A 21,619-nucleotide genomic window follows, 5' to 3' on the forward strand; every position below is an offset into this window, starting at 1 on the left:
TGACCACATGGACAGGATAGCATTACCATAGTGGCATCCATGGCCAAGAGACATAGCAGCTAAGGCCAGGATATGTTTATTCCATTATGCCCTCACTTGTTCTAGGTCTCTGTATTTTTTTTTCCCATTAAGGTTTTGATATTTGAAGTCAACTCAGCAATATCTTGTCTTTGAACCACATTTTTCTCAGCCCCAATTTAAGATTAAAAATAACATGAATGTGTAACTTAGGTTGTCAACGTCATCCATTTTTTAAGTAGGGTATTGGTTCAAATGGTCTACATGGCTGAAAACAGGAATGCATTCCTGTGTTTCCTAGGCATACACTGAGGCCTGAGACAGAAAAATAACACAATGGCTGGACATCTTTCCCAGGCTTTCTATACCTTGCTTTCCTCCATTTTCCTGTGATTAGAGTTCCCTTCTCAAATATAATTATGGCTATAAATCAGAAGAAAAGACAATCATAGAAAAACAGACAAAAAGTCTTTAATAAGTGCTTTGCCAAAAAAGTTATAAAGAAAACCAATAAACACATAAAAAGATGCTCAATTTCATTGTCATGATGCAAGTTAGAATTGGTGAGATGTTATTATATACACACAAAAATAACTAAAATGAAAAGGCAAACAATACCAAGTGTTGGGGAGACTATGGAAAAAAATCAAACTCTTACATTCTGCTACAGGGGTTATGTATTGGCTAACCATTTTGGAGAACTTTTTGTGAGTCTCTAGTACAGCTGAACATAGCATATTCTGTGACCTCCAATTCTACTCTTAGGTACATATCCACTGGAAATGCAAAGTTATGTTCACCGAAAAATACAAAACAAATCAATAAAGAACATGTGAAAAATATTCATGGTAATATTCATAATACTCCATACTGCAACTACCCAAATGCCAATCAACAATAGAATGAATAAATAAGTTATGGCATAATTATCAGTGGAATATTCTATATACAATGAAAATGACCAACAAACATATGCAACATTACAGAGGAATTTCATAGGCATAATGTTGAGTGAAAGAGGCCAGACACAAAAGAGTATGATCCAATTCAAGAAAAGTACAAAATGGATAATATTGATGTTGTTGGAAGTTAGAAAAGTGTGGTATCTTAGGGATGTAGTGTATGGTAAAGGGCTTTTGGCTGTTAGTAATGTTCTATTTCTTCTTTTTTTTTGTTTTTTTTTGTATTTTTTTTGTTTTTGTTTTTGTTTTTTTAGTTTTTTTTGGTAATGTTCTATTTCTTGATCTGGGTGCTAGTTACATGTGTGTGTTCACCTTCACTGAGCCGCATACTTATGACTAATGTACTTTTTCTGCATATGTTATTCCTTTAATAAAAATATTTTTAAAAAGAAGTTAAAGAAGTCTTCCATAATACATTAATCTGAGTATCATATCAGTGAGGTTGCATTGATCAGATTAGTTAGCAAACTCCTTGAAAAGCAGATAGGAGAATCTGGACAGGCTGAACCTCAGATCAAAGAAGTTTTGATGTGGATGGGAAGGCAGAGAATCTGAAAGAAACTGAGCCCAGGGCAGCTCACATTAGGCCGAGATAGAAAATTACTGTGGGTACAGCTGCATCTAAGAGGCATCTTGAAGCAGGTGTTGATCTCACTTACCCTGATCCGGGTCCTTGAGGAAACTGTCCAAGTGCCAATCTACAATAGAATGAATAAATAAACTGTGGCACATTCACACAGGGGAATGTTATACATACAAAGAGAATGATTCACAAATACATGCACCAATACAGAGGAATTTCATAGACATAATGCTGAGTGAGGGAAGCCAGACAAAAAAGCACATGAATGGTCCTCTCAAAGGGCTTGAGTTAGGGTAAGAGCAAGCAGGCAATGCAAGGAGGGAGATGCTGGCTTGTAAAATGGAAAGCTTGAGGGTAGGTCCTAAAAGCAAACTTCTCTTATTTCACAATTTGGCCAGGGCTAGACCTACTAGAAAATAATGTTGATGTTATTCCAAGTGACATAGAGTTTAATTAAACTTTCCCTAATAATTCAGAAAAGTGTACCTTTCTCCCTGTGAGCCGTGGCGGTCTTATACAGTGTTTCTTTCTAGTTCTTCATCAACAACTCACTAGGAGAGGTGCTGAGAATGGGGGGAAGGATGGGGGATTTAATATATGTTCTATATGTTCTATACAGAACATTAATTCTGTAGAGATTTCAGACTCTGAAGGGTTACCAATAACAGGACTATGTGATTTTATACTTCAATTCAGTGCAATTCAAAACAACACCAATATTAAATTCAAGGACTTTAATCAATAATGTTATTCAGGAGATCATTTTATTTAAGGAAAACAATTTTCTATAATCATCTGTTCATTTATTTCATAAATACTTCATCTATTCCCAGCACATGCCATTAGTAGGTATTGCTTTTCAAACCCATAAGAATATGAACTATAGAAACAGTCCCAAGCTTGAATGCCTCAAAGAATTTTAAATTTTATCTAAAATAAAAGTTACAAAAATTTTAAATGAAGGAGATGGCATGCACCCAAAACAGAATGTGTTCTTTAGAAATCCTCCTGATGAATTAAAAATATGGCAGAGAATTGAGATATAAATAAAACACTATAAAATATACCACACCTTAAATTCTATCAAATATATTTCTGATACCAGTTTAAGATGTTTGCTTTTCCCTGCACACTTAACAGTATTACCATATGAGTACCGAGCCTTTGTAATGGAACTCTTACAGTGTTTGTTATTGTCTGTGTGTTGATATGGCACTATTTCTAAGGGGAGAACATGAAGTAGAGTAGTCACTATTTTCATCTCATTTTTTGGTTACTCTCTTGGGTTTCCACAAAGACACCATTCCTTCAGTAGTGTTCAGTCTCAGTGGATTCTTTTCATTCAAGCAAGGATAGCAAAGATGGCCATAGCCAAGATCTGTAAAGTCAAGTTCACTAGCAGCATTCAACCTCTTCCCTCTCTGAGTGATCCATTCCTCTAAGCACCAAAGACTGTTTTTGTCTTTCAACAAAAAGTGCTGCTTTGTCTCCATTAAGGTTTCAATCCTATGATTCCCTTTTCCTTCCTGTAGCCCATTTCTCCATTTTTAAAAGGATATACTTGGCTCCTCAGGTTTGAAATAGAAACAAATGTATATCCTTAAATTAGCAGGATTTATTGTTTTAATTTAGGAAGTGAAATCTATCAATTGATATCTGTTTAAGACTCTGTGTTTCTGAGGAAAGGGCTCACCCACCTTTTCTAGACTAACCTGGCCCTGAGTCTGAGAAGTATTCTACTGGGACCCCCACCCCACCTTGGAAACACTGTAGTGTCTGCAATTAACAGAACTGTGGGGCAGAATTCTAAGTGAAATATAAAATTATTTGTTTGAAAGCTGTGTTCTGGTTCTTTTAGTTTGATACTTTGGTATTTTTCCAAGGCATTTTTTCTTTCCCTTTCAGCTTGCCATAATCTTCCTTAAGTAGCCTCATCTTTACTATCACAATCACTTAGGGCTTATAGATAATGAATAATGCCAGTGTTAATCAAATACTGTAATTCTTTCTAACAACACCTTGTGTAATATTATATGAATACTATACAGGGATGATGATGTTTAAATCAACATATAAAGAGAACTTAGTTTCATTTACTTAATCTTTATGTTTTCTTAATCAATAAATTAAATTAAAATAATTCTTCATTATGTCATTTAGGCAGGATTTCAAATTATTGGAATATTATTATAAAACTTGTTGAAAATTAACATTCTCCATGAATTTTCTGTTTCCCTGAAATTAAGAACATTAAAACCCTAATTTACAAATTGACAAACATCTTTTGAGGAAATCTGTCACTTTTAATGTCACCAGGAACTCAATCAGATACTTAATAATCCTTCTTCACCCAAAGAAGTTATTCCTCACATGTTCTAAAATGAGGAACAATTCAAGATTTCTAACATGGCACAAACTAAACACAGAAATCATTGAACATACCAATGGTTAGACTGGATCAGAGATACTCATAGTAAATTATAACTTATTATTATTAAAGAACAAATTGAAAATGACCAAGAAATATCTTAAACACTATACTTACAAATTCAAATAGAATGGAATGCAACGTAAAAGTAATTCATCATTCAAGAAATATTTTTAATAATCCAGGCACTGAATTCAGTCTACCAACGGAAGAAAAAAATCCAAGCCTCACACGGAGACCTGTGAATATCCCTAAAGCCTCAGATATCTTATCTAAAAAATGAAATCAATATGATATGTATTCATGAATTGAATAAATAATGGGAATTAAACAAATTAATGCCTTTAAATTATTCAGCATAGCGCCAGGAACATAATTGACACTCGGTAAATTTTACCTATTTTTATATTGTCATTGTTGTCATTTTACCATTCTTATTATTCACAGTAGTTATGTTCTAGAAGTTTTCTTCAAATGTTTAGCAAATAATTGAATCATTACCCCTAGGGGAAATACAGGGTTAAACTCCTGCCAGACTTTGGTCACAATATTTTCATCTTCTGAGTAATATATAATCTTGTTTTATGTGTGTTTCTGTTTAAAGACACCTTATTTAATATATATATTGTTGATTCATTAACATTGAATTCAGGTGACAACCCCATAACTCATGCCTAAATAAAACTTGTCTAACATATGTATCTTCTCCATAAGGCACATCCTACCCTTCTTGCACTTAGGAACACTAGACAATACCTCAGTGGTATACCAGGTACCAGTATACCAGCATACCAGTAAATCACCAAACAAAAAGCACAAAAATGCAAAAAAAAATCACACTAAATAAACTGAAAAGGACAGTTGTTCAAGTTCAGCTGGGAGCATGCATTTTAGGTGACTGAAGATTTTTGCTGCTGTGTGCATGCATATGTCTGTGAATGACTACAAAATCTCTGTGAATATTGATTTGAGGTTGCAAATAAATGTTTAGCCAGGAAGTGAATTCATAAATATGAGATCCACAAATAATGCGGATCAACTATACTGAGCTTTTCAAAAACTAAAATAAATTCAGTTTGTTCAAGAAGGAAGCAGCAAGAAAAGAAGCTGGAGATTTATATTTGTGTTAGGAAAGGTAGGGTCTGAGAAGCCCTGTTAAAAAGTTAGAACTTTTTCTAAGACTAATGACAAGATGGCATTATCCTAAAGAGTTTTAAATAGAAGAATGTCATAATGAGATTTGTGTTTTATAAAGATCATGGTCACCTAGAATAGAAGGGACTCCTAACATGGTGACTTGTACATTATACACTTAATATTTATTGAATAAATTCTCTATTTACTGAATGACTGTATGCAGTATAATGATCAGTTTTGGTGGGGCTGGAGGCAAAGCTGGAGGTAATGAAACTTTAAGATGCTACTGCTATTCAACATTGTGCTGGAGGTTCTGGCCAGAGCATTTAAACAAGAAAGTGAAATAAAAGGAATTTAGATTGTAAGGAATAAGTAAAACCACCTCTACCTGAAAATGACATGCTCTCATATGTGGAAATTCCTAGAAATTCTAGCAAAAACAATTAGAACTAATAATTTCAGGAAATTTCAGGATAAAAGATCAATATAGAAAAATCAGTTGTGTTTTTATACTGTAGCAATAAACAAATGAAAGATAAAATTAAGAAAACTAGTCTATTTACAGTAGAATAAAAAATAAAATACTTAGGTACAAATTGAACAAAAAAGCACAAAACTTAAATACTCAAAACTATGAAATATTGTATAAATAAATTAAAGACCTAAATCAATGGAAAGACATTCATATTCATAGACTTAAACAGTTAATGTTGTTAACGTTGTAATGGCTCTCAAATTGATCTACAGATTTAACATAATCCCTACGAAAATTGCAGCTGTTTTGCTGTTATTGCACAAATTGACAAGCTGTTGTTATAACTCATAAGAAAAGCATCAGAACCAAAATAGCCAGAACAATCTAGGAAAAAGAACAAAGTTGGAGTATTCACACTTCCAGGTTTGAAAACTTTGTATGAAACTACAATAAAATACATGTAGTATCAGCATAAATATAGACACAAAGACCACTGGAATAGACATGAGAGTCCATAAACAGGCCATTCCATTTATGGTTAGTTTATTTCACCAAAGATTCTAAGACATTTCAATGGAGGAAGAATAATCTTTTCAACAAATGATGCTGGAAAATTAGAAGCCTCATGTAGAAGAACCAAGTTGTATCCTTAACTCATACCGTGTATAAAAGCTAACACAAAATTGATGAACCATCCAAATGTAAGAGGCAAAACTATAAAACTCCTAGAAGAAAACAAATGTAAAATGTGGTGACCATGAATTTGTCAATGGCTTCTTACTTATGATAACAAAAGCCCATGTAACAGTAGCAGCAATGACAGAAGATATACTGGATATCATGAAAATTTAAAGCTTCTGTGCTTCAAAGGACACCACCAAGAAAGCAAAAGGCTGCACAAACAATGGGAGAAAATTTGCAAATCTGATATCTGATAAAGACTGTGTCTAGAATATGTAAATAACTATTATAAGTCAATAATTAAAAGACAACCCAATTGAAAATAGATGGAGGAGCTGGATAGTTCTCCAAAGAAGACATACAAATAGTCAATAAGCCATGAAAAAGATGCCCACCATCATTAGTCATCAGAGAAATGAAAATCAAAACCACAATGAGATACCATTTCATACCCACTAGGATGCCTGTAATAAAAAGCACATAACAAGTTTTGGCAAGGATGCAAAGAAATTGGAACCCTCACACTGCAATGGGAATATAAAACGGTATAGCTTCTTTGGAAAACAGTATGGTAGTTCTCAAAAAGTTAAACATAGCATTACTATTTGACCAAGCAATGTTACTTCTAGGCAGTTATCCAAGATAAATGAAAATATATGTCCACTCAAAACTTCTGCACGAATGTAGACAGCAGCATTACTCACAATTGTCAAAAAAGTGGAAACAACCCAAATAATCATCAACTGGTGGATAGATAAATAATGTGATATATCCACACAATGGAATATTATTTCTAATATTCTAATACACTAATGTGTATGGGGTTTCTTTATGGGGTGCTGAAAATGCTTTGGAATAAGATGGCAGTGATAGTTGTATAACTTTGTGAATATACTAAAAAGGTGTGAATTGTACACTTTGAAAGGGTGGACTGTATAATGTGTGAATTATATCTAAAAAATGTTTTAAAGAATTCTATAGGATTTCCACTTCTGACCACAATACACTAATTGCTGAGATAATTTCCTTCCACTGTGAATCCCTATAAACATGGATAAGATTTCTGATAGAAATTTTTGAAGCTTTGGGCAACAGATGGGAAACAGTTGTCATTTTGAAAGAATGGAAAAGAATGAGATAAGACTCTGAACTTAGACGTGAAGATGGGGGCCAAATAGAACATAGTAATTTTGTGTAGTTAAGGAAGTAATTATTTGATTTCAGAGAAGTGGAAGAAGCTGAGATTTGAGAGACAGGTTCCCAGTATTGAGGGAGCTAATGAGATGGGTGGGGATAAGTATGTATGGGTTTACATTACTTCCTGGGCCATGGTCTGGACTCTGCATGCACAAGGTAAGACTCCATGAGGTCCAGCAGAGGCTAGCTTCTGTAAGTCAGAGAAGTGAGTGAAGATGCCAGTTTGCTCTGTGTTAGCAGAATGGGAGAGAGGGAGGAAAAATGAGGTGAAGAACAAAAGATACAATTGGATATATTGCATAGCAAGAGTGGCCATAACCATGATGAGCTTAAATTTTTCAAGTGATCAGACAAAATTAAAAGTGTCTTAAATAATTTTTAAGGGTCAATAATTATTTGATAATGATATTATTGGCAATGTTAATCCATAAAATTTAAGAAGAACAAAAATTGAAGCTTTTAAACCTACTAAGTTCTACATCCGAAGCCTCATTAATTGTGAACATCACCACTGTAGAGTGAGAATAATTAGGAAGGTATTTGGTGGAACTTATTTAGCTAGACAGATTTCTTTTTTGGGGGAGATAATGGGTTGAGAGAGGGAGATTAATATGGAGGAGGGAGGGAAACTCTAAGATTCTATATACCCAATTAATTATTCTCAAGAATAGAATTCTTCCTGAAATATATTTTTTTCAACGATATCAGTTCCTATTAGTCCATTTGTGTAGGTAAAATCTTTGGTTTTGAATCAAACTAGATACAGTTATACAAAAAGCACTACTCAATTTTAAAACAAGAGATTAATATCCACAAAGATGTGAATCAGTTTTTTCCAGTTAATATCTCCCTTCTGTCCTTTCCATTTGAGTAAAGAATACATCTGTTAATTGCAAACATTTATTCACCTATTGGCTGAACAAAAAGGCCAATTGAAAAGGAGATTAGGAAAAACACGAGGCTGGTCTTATCACATTAACAAGTGATATTTTAAATTGTTTTAACCTTGTAGTACATGATTAGTCATCACCATGTGCACCACTACCTCAACCTAGATACTTGTTCTTTTGCCAAATAGTGTCACTTTAAATGTGTGCAAACATCAATATCACAGTGAAATTTAGGACCTAAACTCTGACAAGGTGTGACCACATGTATGGTAATGAAATTTCATCTGTTCCTTTAGAATTTCTCTGCTAAAGATGCTTTATTTTAGGAGAAATGGAACCCATTTAAGTTTAAAATATCCATTCAGACAGCTATGAAAAAATAAACTATACTGAAAAAATTCTAGCTCTAAGTATATATGGATTTGTTATTCACTGTAACTCATTGGCAGTGTTTTCTAAGGGACTAAATTTTTTAATACATTATGTATGAGAAAGCGGAGTTTTACTGTGTTGTATATTAAGTTAAACCCTTTAAAATAAATACTAGACAGTGAAATTCATCACAATATGCCTCCATTTAACATTTTCCTGCAGCTAATGTTCATTTTTTAAAGGACTGGCTAAGGGCCCAAAAAGGATCATGTAACACTGAAAAAAATCTCAGATCCCTGGAAAACATTATAGAGACATTCCAGTGCATTTAATTTTTAAAAAATGATATTTGTCAAATTGTTAGCCATATATTGGACTGTGTACACTGTGAATATACCACCAGTTTTAAGTGTTGATAATACATCTTATTGACCTTCCCACTAGCCAAGAGTTCCTGGTAAAATATTTCTCTACCACATAAGCCTCTAGTCATCAACCATGTCAAACAACATTTTCAATTTGGATAATGAAATTCTGAGTTGACTATACTCAATAAATAACTGAGAGATACATAATGTTAACCATATACTATTTTATGTGTATGTAAGTCAAGCTATATAACATACAGGAATTTAAGGCAAAACATTTATACTGATTTCACATTTGTAAATCTCATAACTGCTATGTTTCAAAAATGTGTAATTGCTAACCCTGCCTTATCCAAATGGAGTTTAATTGCACATATATATTTAAATGATTAGGAACAGAAATATGCTTTAAAGAATCAAGTAATATAGGGTCTAGTCTCTGCAATAGGTAAATAGCTAAATTGATAAAATATACAAAATTTAAAATTTACCATTTTAATCATTTTATATATACAGTTCTGTGACATTGAATACATTCACACTGTTGTGTAACCATCATCATCATCTACCTCTAATACTTTTTTTTTATCTTTCTAAACTGAAATTCTGTACCCATTGAACACCAGCTCCTCATTACCCTACTCCTACCAGTACCAGAATATACATTCTACTTTCTGACTCTATTAATTTGACTAATTTAGATACTACATCTAAGTGACATCATACAATATTTGTCCTTTTGTGGCTGGCTTATTTTATTTAGTATATTGTCTTCAGCATTCATCCGTATTGTAACATGTGTCATATTTTCTTCCTTTTTAAAGCTGAATAATGTCCCATTGTGTATATGTACCACATTTTATTTATTCAGTCATCCATCAATAGACATTTGTTTGCTTCCACCTTTTGGCTATTGTGAATAATGCTGCTATAAAAATGGATGTACAAATATCTAAGCAAATCCCTGCTTTTGATTCTTTTGGGTTTATATCTGGAAGTGAAATTTCTCAGTTCTTTGCAATACATTTTTAATAAGCTTGAGTTCTACTCATGGGCTTATTATGTATTTTAAATGTGGCTGTCACCGTTTTGAGGAATGCAATGTCACCGTATCCTCCCTTGAGTCTTCACGATCAACACATTTCCTTTCCATGTTTTCTTGCCCTGGAAGGGTTGATGAGATTCCTTACAAAACAGTGGAAAGAGGTTTCTTTAGATGGTCTACCACTCTTGACCTATTTATCAATTCTGAATGTGTATTTTGCTTTAAGCGGCTTGAGTTTTAGTTTTTGAGGAATCATGGCAGAAGGAAACTTAGAAAAGCACCCAAAACGTGTTTCAGCCATTTCCCCAACCTTCAAGTAGAGCCTCATTCCAATTCAATATAACTCTTTTTCATAAGTTTCTACTAACAGAATTTCAAAACCTTCCTCATCATTCTTTTTCTATGTGCAAATCTCTTTTTAGAGAAGATTCTTTACTTCTAAATGAAATCTAATTTTGTTGTTATTCTTCCTACTCTGTTCCTTTGCCAGTCTTCCTATCCACTCCTTTCCATCCCGAACTAAACATCACTCCCAAAATGTACACACTGATCTTTAAAAATTCAGTGTTAAGTGCCATCTCTTACTGGAAGTCTTTCCTGATCTGCTAGGATTACAGTTTCATTATCTGAAAAATGGAGGGGAAAATTTCCTTCCTCCATTGTTTTGATGTGAGAATTCCCTGTAAAAAAGATACATTTAAGTACTATCCAAGGCACATAATAAGCTCTCAATAAATACTGGTTACTGTTACCAATGAAAACAAATTTTAATAGGGATGAAAAACAGGTTCTTTGTATGTTTACATTAACTTTTTCTACATGTAAAAATCATTGTTATTTTATCATCCAGCTGGACCTTATTTTTGTTTTCTTTCCTGATAAATCGTATTTTCTTACCTTTCACTCATCTTAAGTACTCTTCCCTAAATCTTCACTAAATTATCCTCATCTACTCCAGCTTTAAAGCCCTAAAGAATATCAAATACAATTGCAGATGGGAAGAAGAGAGATGTTAATTTAATATTGTTTTCTATCAGTATGATTCTTGTTCTCTGATAACCTGCTGACAAATTTTTATGTTTTTCTTAGCCTGTTTTGGGCCATAGACCTCCTTTGCAAGTGATGAAAACTATGGATTGTCTTTCACTTACCAAAAAAAAATGCACACTCATAATTTTACATAAAAATTCTGGGCATGTATGGACCCCCCTGAGTGTTCCAAGAGACTCCGTAGATCCCAGATTAACACTGAGTATTGTGCAATATAAATACAGTAAATCTCAATTTTTCTATTTTCCTCCGAATTACACCTCCAGTTTCTTGCCCCAATATTTTATCCCACTCAACTATTGCTTATCTGCACCTCTTTATTGTCTTCCAATGGTTAGATAAAGACTGATCTAGCCAAATGCTCATGACACTGCCAAGAGCGGCTGAACAAGGCAGGGAAATATGTCTGTGCATAGGATGAATCATGATCTCTCTTTCCTCACAATCCTGTAACTAGCGTTAGGAAATTCCTCTTCGGGCACAAAGACGGCGCATTTAAAAAATGTTACATTCCTTAGCCTATCTGAAAATGCTATAGCACACAAACATGAAAGTTTCTGAATTTACATAATAGCTTAGAAAATGTATTTCAATCTAGTTCCCTTAAAAAAAAAAGTTTTTTCACTAGACTATGGAAAACCTTGAACTAATCTGGTAGATTCTGTGATTTTTTGTGTGAGGTATAAAAGTAAATTGGATAACAATCTAATTAAGGTAGACTAAATTTGATTCATCCAAGGGCATTTACATCAGTAAATGGGTTTCTTTCTAGTCTGTAATATTCTTATACATATGTTTATGCATCATCTATTTCATTTGAAAGGAAAAGCACCATTGAGAACAGAGGAAACATGCAGGAAAAACTTTCCCCCTTGATAAGCAAGGTAACTTAATTCTATATCAAATGCATCGATTACTAAAACTCGTAACAATGTCATCCTAGGTGTTTTAATTTTAACTTGGGTCTATTCTAAATGCAGCTTTGACTTTGGTTTAATCCTAACTGATCTTGTTACATTATACTTGATTGGCTATACCTTATTCTTCAATAGTCAGAAAGATTTCCAAAGAAATGCATGCAAACGGCCAACCATCCCTATTTATCTACTTGTGTAGATTCAGTAGTTCTAAGTTCTCTCGTGCTGTGTGTCATCAGCAACCAGTCACATGACATCAATACTAGAGTAACAGACATTTGGAGCATTAGGGACTCAAGATATTGAGTAGGGGCTTGACAATATGAATGAGACTTTAAGGAGATTGCTTCCAGCCAAGTTGGGAAAAACTGATGAACAGAGGAGAAGGAAGAGAAAGAGTGATTGAACTGCAAATGCAGAGAGATCATCTAATTTCACCTGCTTATGCTGTAAGTGAAAACATGAAGTAACTGATTACTCTTAGATTAGGACTGCAGACATGGTTTGGGGGAAAAATTAGTCATCTGAGATTCAAGAAACCTGAATTCCAGACTTTAATTTGCCATTAATATTACGCAAGGTAGTTTTTCTGTGTCTCACTTGCCACAAATGTTAAATGAGAGGATTGGGTTAGAATTCCATGATACTAATCTTTAACTAGGCTGTTTTAATTCTCAGGCTAATACTATTTCTTCTGAACATTTACATTCTAAATATGAGCATAGTAAATGGTGGTCTTTATCATCAAGTTGACATCAGGAAGTCCTGATTATAAAAATAATTATTGCTCAATATTCTAATGGGACACATAACATGATATGTCCTTTAAAATAGATTTTAAGTGATCCTTTTTAGAGGTATTAAGCAATTATTTTTCATTTTTTAACAATAGACACAATTATTTATTTTTACAATTATATTAAGCACTTAGTATCATCCACATTGCTGGAAACAATATAGAAAAGGATTCTGTCCTCAAGATAAAGAATTGAGATGTTTAAAATAAAAAATAAAAAAAGATCTTTCAGACTGTGATAATTTCTTCTAAAGAAGTAAAACAGATTTTTACAGAAAATATTTAAAATTTTTACTATAACATTGTAAAATGTCTACAGAGAATATTGGGTGATATGACTGTGGGCAGGGAAGGTATTACTGTAAACTGGATGATCACTTCTAAAAGGGAGAAACTTGGGCTAAGGCCTATATGAGAATACATCAGTTATGCTAAGGGGCACAGAGATAGGAAGGTGCTAAAAGTCAAACAGAAAGAATGAGCTTGCCTTTTGAGGAACAGACAGAAGGGTCAGTCTAATTAAGTTGGATAACAATCTAATTAAGGTAGACTAAATTTGATTCATCCAAAGGCATTTACATCAGTAAATGGGATTTCTTTCTAGTCTGTAATCATGATACGAGATGAGGTCTGAGGGTCAGGCAAGGGCCAGCTTGGAGAACAAGTTAGGAGTTTCCACTGAAATATTTACAATAACTAAGAGCTTTTAAACATTAACATAAATGTATTCAAGGGGAATTTTGCTTAAAATTATTATAGATAATTTTACCTTCTATGGGATATGAGTGTGGGGAGAATGGTGGGTACTTGCATGTGTGTGAGGGTGTGAGTGTGTGTATGCATGTGTATGGTTTGGGCATGAATATGTCTAAAGAGTGGAGTAAAACTTTTCTATACACTTCATTTCCCCTGGAAGAGACTGGCAAAGGACAGGAATGGAAATAGCCATCATAGATACTTAGGAGTACACTTTAGTGAGTCCTTATATGTGCCTTGAAAACTCAGAGCTGAGTTTGGAGCTGCTTAGATAAAGTGCAATTATTCTATTAAGCAGAGAGATTGTTTAGTCCATGTGATATATGGCTGGGGGCCAACATACTAAGTAGAGAAATTACCAATATTCAAAATTTTGTGTAATTGCTGTGTAAACTGCTGTAGTCTTTCCAAACTTTCAAGAAGTAAGTTACACTGAATATGTCTCATGAGACTTGCTTTTTTGAGGGAATCCAGGAAAAGGGCTGAGTTTCATGTTTAAACTGACACAGAGCAGAAAGGATAGAACTTTCATAGAGTGAGACTCAGAATTCTGTAAAATCTGGAACTTGAGGCCAGAAGAGACCATGAAAACATAAATTCCCCAGGAATGCACAGAAACCTTAGGAAGAATATGGAATGAGTACTTGAGCTGACATGTAAGTTACATGGTTTATTTGTGCATTCATTTTCAGTGTCTCATCACTCAGTCTCTTAAAGAAAAAATAAAATATTTGGAGAAGGGAGGGCGAGACAAAGAGATTGACTTCTTTCTTAGAAACTGTAAGCATCTATGATGCCAAAACATCTGACCGGTGAGGGAAGAAAGAAGCCAAGTTAGTTGTTTAAAAGAGAGTAGTCAAAATAAGTGGCTAATTGGGTAAGTTTTTCACTTCCTAACCATTTGCTTTGGCATAATACAGACACAGCTCAAAAATATTTAAGGGTAAAACTACACTTTATTTTAAATTCTGAGAAATTCATAAACATGTTTTTAGTTTTATCAGCAAGACTCCATGTGAATGACTTGTCCCATTTGCTCTGGGATTCCAGAGTTTTAAGAGGGCCAGAGTTTTGAAGTGTTGAAAGATATTATAAAGCACTTACAAGTATTCAGCTAGTCAGACTGCTCAATTAGCTGAACATTTATAACCTCAAAATTTTGACAGAGCATGATTCATGTAGGAACGACTCCTTGGACAACAGATGGCTTTATTGTAGGTATGTTTGAAAGAAAGCATACAAAGCAATGTGATTTGAAGGAAATAAAAATGAAACACATAGAGAAAATAAAATTGAACTAGGAGCAGGGACTAGACTCTTTAAAAAGGAAATTACTGAAAAATTTAGATGATATATGTTTAATGGTAGGGGTTTTAAAAATATTTTACTTAAAAATATTCAAGACATTCATTTATGGGACATATCTCAAAAACAAAATAGATCACAACTAATATCTAGTTGATAATTAGGCAACCCATTCTAACTCTAAAGTTAAGTGTTGCCTGCAACCTATACAAATCTAAGTTAATTGTTAAAAAAAAAGTAAAAGTAGCAGGGTTTGGAGAGTAAAAGCCAAAATGCTGACTAAAATCCTAAATCCACAACATTTAAGTTGCTTTTGTTCTTTACTTTTTTTCTGTAGGTGTGGGCTGTTTATATACCCTGTAGGGTATTCTGGAGAAGTATTCATTCAAAGGCATATTTTCAAACAATATTTTTCCCACTAAAATACATCACATTTTAATTAAGAGGGTTTTAATCAGTTTCTAAAGGAGAAACAAAAGGTGACTTTATCTAAATAAAAAATACATGCTTTCAGATACGTGATTTTTTTAAAACTAAGTTAATACTACATAAGCATTTACTTTGGAGAAAGAAACATCAGATTCCAAAAAAAGGCTTTACAGGAATCATTAGAACAAAAGCAAACTTCCCTTCTCATTTGGAGACTATTATGTACATATTATATTGGTGCAACTCTTTTCTTTTTAACTGTTTAGGAGCACAAAACTACTCATATTACTAGGAAAAAAAAATCATGAAATAAGAGCAAACAATTTCTCCTGGAGGACCAAAGAAGAGATACCTCCAAAGGGAAAGCAAAAACAAAGAAACCACCTATATTGTATTATGGCGACATCTCTCCCAGGGAGTGCTGCAGACACTTCACCAGGATCGTGTCAGACTTCACAATATCCTGCGGGTATAAAGAACAGGTAGTGGTGTCCTTGCGCTTTGAAACGTTTATCCCATTCAGAGAGGAATGCTGCCAGTGAGCAACGTTCCCCTGCTCCCAGTCCAGCAGCCCTGCAGAAGTGAAACAGACCTCGGGGCCAGGGGCTCAGCGCCCAGGGTGGCCAGCGCCCAGCCCGACTGACCCCCAAGCGCCCCCTCCTCAGGGAGGTGAGCAGCAAGCCCATGCCCAAGCCTCTGCTCACTGCGGACGAGTCCTGGCCACTTAAAAGAGCTGCTCATCTGTGGCTCTGGAGAGCAGGGCCTGTGGGTGATGAGATTTTCCATGCTTTCTGCCCCGTTTTATAGGTGGACAACCGGAGTTATGGAGCAGTACAAGGACTTATATCTGATGATACCGAGTTTGCAGTAAGTGAAAACAGACCAGCGGAACCTGCTAAATTCAGCACTCATTACCTCCTCACAACTGCTGCTTAATTATTAAAGGCATAACGAAGTAGTATTCTGGCTCATCAACTCTGCTAAAATATGAAAAATTAACAATGAAAACCCACTAAGAAACAAAAACAAATTAGTTTATACTTTTCCCCCCTTTACTTATTTAGTCATCCCCCTTACTATTAAGCAAGAAGCAATTTTTATAGACAATACTAATTCTTGACTGACTGCTTATACAGCCAATGTACTCTTTAATATGCTTGTCCTTATTTAGTCCTCATTACAACTGTGTGGATTATTATCTGTATGGTCCTCGTTTTATACATGAACCTGAAGTTCCAAGAAAATAATATACCAAAAATCAAACTCCTACAGATGAGAGTCAGTATTTAAATATAGAACTTCTGACTCTAAATTATATTTCCTTTATTCATACACCTATAACTCTAGTGACTCTAAATAAATTTCTTTTCTGAGAAATAACTTATTACAAAACATGTTATCAACCTCATAGGGACACATACTAAAAGTACAATTCTTGAGTAATTTTCAGAGGACTCTTATAAAAATGTATCATTGCTCTGAAGATCATTGTTTACACAGGCAAAGTACTTTTCTTCAATGTTCATAATTTGAACAACCCAATACATCAAAGATTATACTTCAACATGTTAGAATTCACTCTTAATTTCTTAAATCTTTCTTTTATACATTATTTTTCTTTTTGTAGCTTGAAGAATAAAAAAGCCTGTCAGAAAATTAAGCTGCTGCAAGTAAAATTGAATTAAAAGAAAAGAAATCAAGAGCAAGAGAGAGAAAAAAAATCTAACAATGATACTAGGGTTTTTTTTTTATGGTAATTGAGTCAAGAAAGAAATGAAGTACTGTGTTCTGTGAGGGCACCCAGCATTTAAATCTGCAAGAATGAGTTAAAATTTGCATTGGCTGTAATCGTTGTCCACAAATGAACTTTCATATTAAAAACAAAAACAAATGCAACACACATTATTGTTGATAGCAAACACAATTAAAATGCACAACAGTTACTCAGCAAGCATGGAATATTCCACAAATTACTTACAAGGACAAGTTAAGCCCTATCAAGGCTCCTGCAGTCAGCTTCTATGTGAGATATTTGTTGTCACTGTATAGAATTTTTTGCCTTCCTGATAAATACTCCATGACTTTCTTGGCAAGACTGAATCAAGTTATTCTTAACAAATATCAGAACTGTGTCATAATTAAGATTTTTAGGATCATCCAAATTAATTACAACTTCAAGCAGTGACACAGACTAAAATAGCAAGAGCTGCTGGTGATCTAAAACTACTCACAGCATGTCCCAGCGAGTACTTGGCCAGGAGCACATGTCACTTAAAAAAAGCACATAACCCTTTAGAACCAACAGTCAATTTAAGGCCTTGGTAGAAATGTCAGCCATAAGTATAAAAAGAACTTTCAGTTATTTACAGACAATTTTCCTCTAATTAGTGAGAACTGATTTTAATTTTTGTTCCCTTCTTTTCTCAAACAGGACCAGATGGGATCAAATTTAGAGGGCAGCTGCTTCATTAAAGAAAGAGAGAGAGAAAATGAGAGCAAGAATGAGAGTGAGAGCAATAGTAAGAGAGTGAGGGGCAGTTTTCCTTGTCAACCAGACCCCATGACTGTCACAGAGACGGGGTGAGGAAGTGCCTATCAGCTTAGCAGTCTTTACAGATTTGTAAGGAACTTTGCTAGGGTCTGTGGGGACAATAAAAAACAATGAGACATTTTCAGATGTGTCTGGCAAAAAAAGGATAAAAATAATCAGCCTGGTGTCCCAAGCTACTGATGCCTCAGTGGTAGACAATATATTGATTTAAATATACTATAGTCAAAAGATTATTTTTAAATTACTTCTGTAAAGCAATTTTGAAAAGATATTTGAAATATTCAAATAAAATGGACTCTGGAATAATAATTAAAAGTACTACAGTCTCTTGTATCAATCCGAAGCTGGAGTATCTTTGGGGTCTAGTTTTGGAAAAGTTTGGGGTCTAGTTTGGAAAGAAGTACATGTGTTTCTTTCTTTTTGATGGAATGGACAATAATAATATAACAAAATTTCATTGTACTGAACTTTTAATTTTATACCTAGATTTGAGAATATCAACCTCTGGAGAAAAGAACATTCTGGGTTTTTGTAACTATGTTACTTCTTTAATATAACTGTTAAAACTGATTTTAGTTCCTCAATTATGAGGAGAGACTTGATCTCATTTAAACATTTAAAAGGAGAATTAAAAACATATTACCTTTCAGATCTTGATTTATTTATATTCATTTAAAAATGTTACCTTGGAATTTGCACATGGGAATTTCCAGAAGAGGTAGTGGGCATATGATATTTCTCTAGCAGTTTTTACACTGTGTTAATAAGAAAGATTGACATAAAAGAAAACATGAAGCATTCACAGTTTTGTTTGCATTTGTCCTGACATTGTTAAAGACAAACAACATAAACTTTGTTAAAATCCAAATGCATGGTACCAGAGAGCCCAACAGTGCCCTCAGTCATGTATATCTATATGGCTTTAATTCAAATAAGAAGCAGTTTCACAAGTTGAAGACCGGTAACTATCCCAAGAAATCCCCCTGAATTCCCTGTATTTTCATATGTGAAGATAGGCCAAACCCAAAAAACGGAAAACCCAAAACCAAAATCAAAACACTGAGGTAAAGTCAGAGCTTATAAGGAAAAGAGCTTTTGCTAACTAATAGGATTCTTTCTATCCTAAACAGGACAGAACAAAGAATCCAATTAATTCAATTGTCTGAGCAGGAAAGTAGACTCTCAGGAACCAATGAGTATGTGCAGATTTTGTAGAGAAGAGGAATGGCTTTCTCTTCCTGCTTTCTCACCTCTTTACATGGAGCCGTTATGGAGAAGCGTGGAGGCACTGTAGAGCAGTTCAGCCTGGAAGTGGAGGCAGAGTTTCAAAACTTATATTCCAAGGGATTCCCCGTGTTCTTCCGTCAGCAGGCTCCAATGCCACCCCACAGTCATGTAACCCATGAGGGGCCAAGGCTGCCAGCTGACTTTGTAAAGACCAGGCCTACTGGCTTACTGGTGTTCTTCTCTTAAGCTCCTGAAAGAGTTACCTGACTTTTGTCACATGCTTTCTGTTCCCTTTCTGCCATCAGCCACTTCTTGTCAGGAGATATTTTTTCCCTAGTCTTGAAGCTGTTGACTAAATAATTTTTCACTCCTCTATTCCTATCACATAAGTGAAATCAAGGCACCACTGTCATTCAGTTCTAGAGTCTTGGGCAACTATTGTTTAGCAAAAGGTTGTGAGAATGGCTTCCTTTTAACTAGTCTCCATAATTTATTACAGATTCTTACAGTTTAAGTCCATGGTCTATGCCAGAAGGACTTTCCTAAAATGAAACATTTCTTATTGCTTCAATTTCTTTTCCTATCTTAAATCTTCTGTGGTTCCTCATTACCTATATTTATAAGAGTTATTCCAAAGACAGCATACATTCCAGAAACATCATGAAATACCCTTCACTTTCAACATACTAGACTTACTAAAACACCTCCTGAAGTAGATCTGCTAGAACGGGGATCTTTCTCTCAAACTGCTTCAACCAACTTTTGCAGGTAGAGATGGAAATAAAGATTGCCAACTAGTATGAGAAAAGCCTGAATCTAGGGTGAAGAGCAAAAAAAGATAAAAGGAGGGAAGAACAATGGAAACAGGGAAGAAAAGAGAAGGCAAGTTATCTGCCAGTTCTGAGGGGATGGCCTGGTGAGTAACAATACCAACAGGGCAGACCGGGGTAGGAGGGATAAGCAAAATAGCCACTTCGTAGGGCCAGCTTCTGGGCAAGTTATCTGTGCAGTGCATGAGCCCCACACTCAAAAGGGCCTCACACTTGGCTTGAAGATCTGCTGTCACCATCTTGAAATTCTTAATAATTCTATTTTTGAACTTGTGTTTTACAACTGCAGCTTAATAAAACAAGTGAGCATTTGAGTGTGGAATTATGCTCAATACAAACGTCCACCATTCTTCCACTCTTTGAGCAGAGAATTCCGGTTGACTCACAATGTGTGGGAGTTCCCTGAGAGTCTGAGTACAAGCTGAGGATGTTACCTCTACAGCTCAGTGAGCTGGGGTGCTGCAGCTCCAAGAGGCCACACTTTCCTGAGAACCAGAGAATGCTTTTAATGGAGAAACAACACAGTGATGTTCTAAGAGACACAGGGACCAAAGAATGTTCTCATACCATATCCTTTCTTTCTTAGCCAATTAGCCAACCAGTTAGGCTAAAAATGATGACATGGAAGGAAAAGGAAAAACAGGGCCACCATAGGTCCTTTTCCTTTTTGTCTTTAATCATCCATCAGTAAGCCAAAACATAGAGACTGTTGGTAAGAATGTGTACCAACAAATGAAGTAAAAACAGTTTTGTTTTTGTACAGTGTCTTCTGCTGTTTAGGCAAGAATGAAATATATATGCAGGTAAAAGCTATGAAATATGAACTGTGTGATTTTGATGGTTTCACATTTGAGTTAAATGTTCTTGTATTTGCACTTAAAACTAGCAGTGTACCATGTAAAGATGAATGACAAAATAAATTCATGTCAATTTAGAATGTTTTCTTAGAACGTTAAAAGCAAACTTAAAAACACCATGGCAAGTTGAGAGAGAGACCATTAAAAAAGGAAAAATCTTTATATTTTAGGACCTTTAATAACATTAAAAGTTATTGCCTTTTGAACAAGGGGTCTCAAATTTTTATTTTGCCCCTCAAATTAGGTACCTGGTCCTGCCACTTCATTACGTCCAATTCTCATTTTTAATTCCATGGTTGGATTGAATTTATACTCAAACCCCAAGTAAAAGACTACTTGACTGATAAATTCTTCTCTACCTTGTGGCTTGATAAATTAGTTCCAGGGCCAGTTAAGGTAAGGACCAAATGCCCCTTTTCTGTCATGACTGGGATATCAAAATTGTGGACAGCAGAAGCAGAAAGAAAGATTCAATCCCTGAGAAAAGTTTTCCTAATTTATTATCTTCTTGACAATTTTTAAAGGTAATATATTCACATGATGGCTGTTGGCCATGGGGAAAAGTTGCCTGAGGACCCCTGTGAAACACTCAACTGAATTATCAATGTTGAGAATCTGAGATCAACTGAAGCTGGACTAGACTTCATTTCTTTACAGGAATGTAAGTTTCTTGAGTGCAAAGATGCCAGCACCCAACCAGTGGCTGGCATGGAGAAAACACACTGTGGAACACATGATAAATGAC

General features: G+C 34.7%; 1 protein-coding gene across 1 annotated transcript in view; it reads right to left on the reverse strand.

The window, feature by feature from the left end:
• The window catches only part of EYA4 (EYA transcriptional coactivator and phosphatase 4), a 288,859-nt gene extending 271,237 nt beyond the window's left edge, over positions 1 to 17,622 (reverse strand). The window contains exons 1-2 of the mRNA XM_036903751.2: positions 17,388 to 17,622; positions 1,640 to 1,678 (exon numbers count right to left, since the gene is read on the reverse strand). The gene's annotated coding sequence lies outside the window, so the exon portion shown is untranslated. The remainder of the gene's footprint in view (positions 1 to 1,639; positions 1,679 to 17,387) is intronic.
• Between the last annotated feature and the right edge of the window lie 3,997 nt (positions 17,623 to 21,619).

The sequence above is a fragment of the Manis pentadactyla genome, chromosome 12 (assembly GCF_030020395.1).
Source record: "Manis pentadactyla isolate mManPen7 chromosome 12, mManPen7.hap1, whole genome shotgun sequence".
Taxonomy (NCBI): Eukaryota; Metazoa; Chordata; class Mammalia; order Pholidota; family Manidae; genus Manis; species Manis pentadactyla.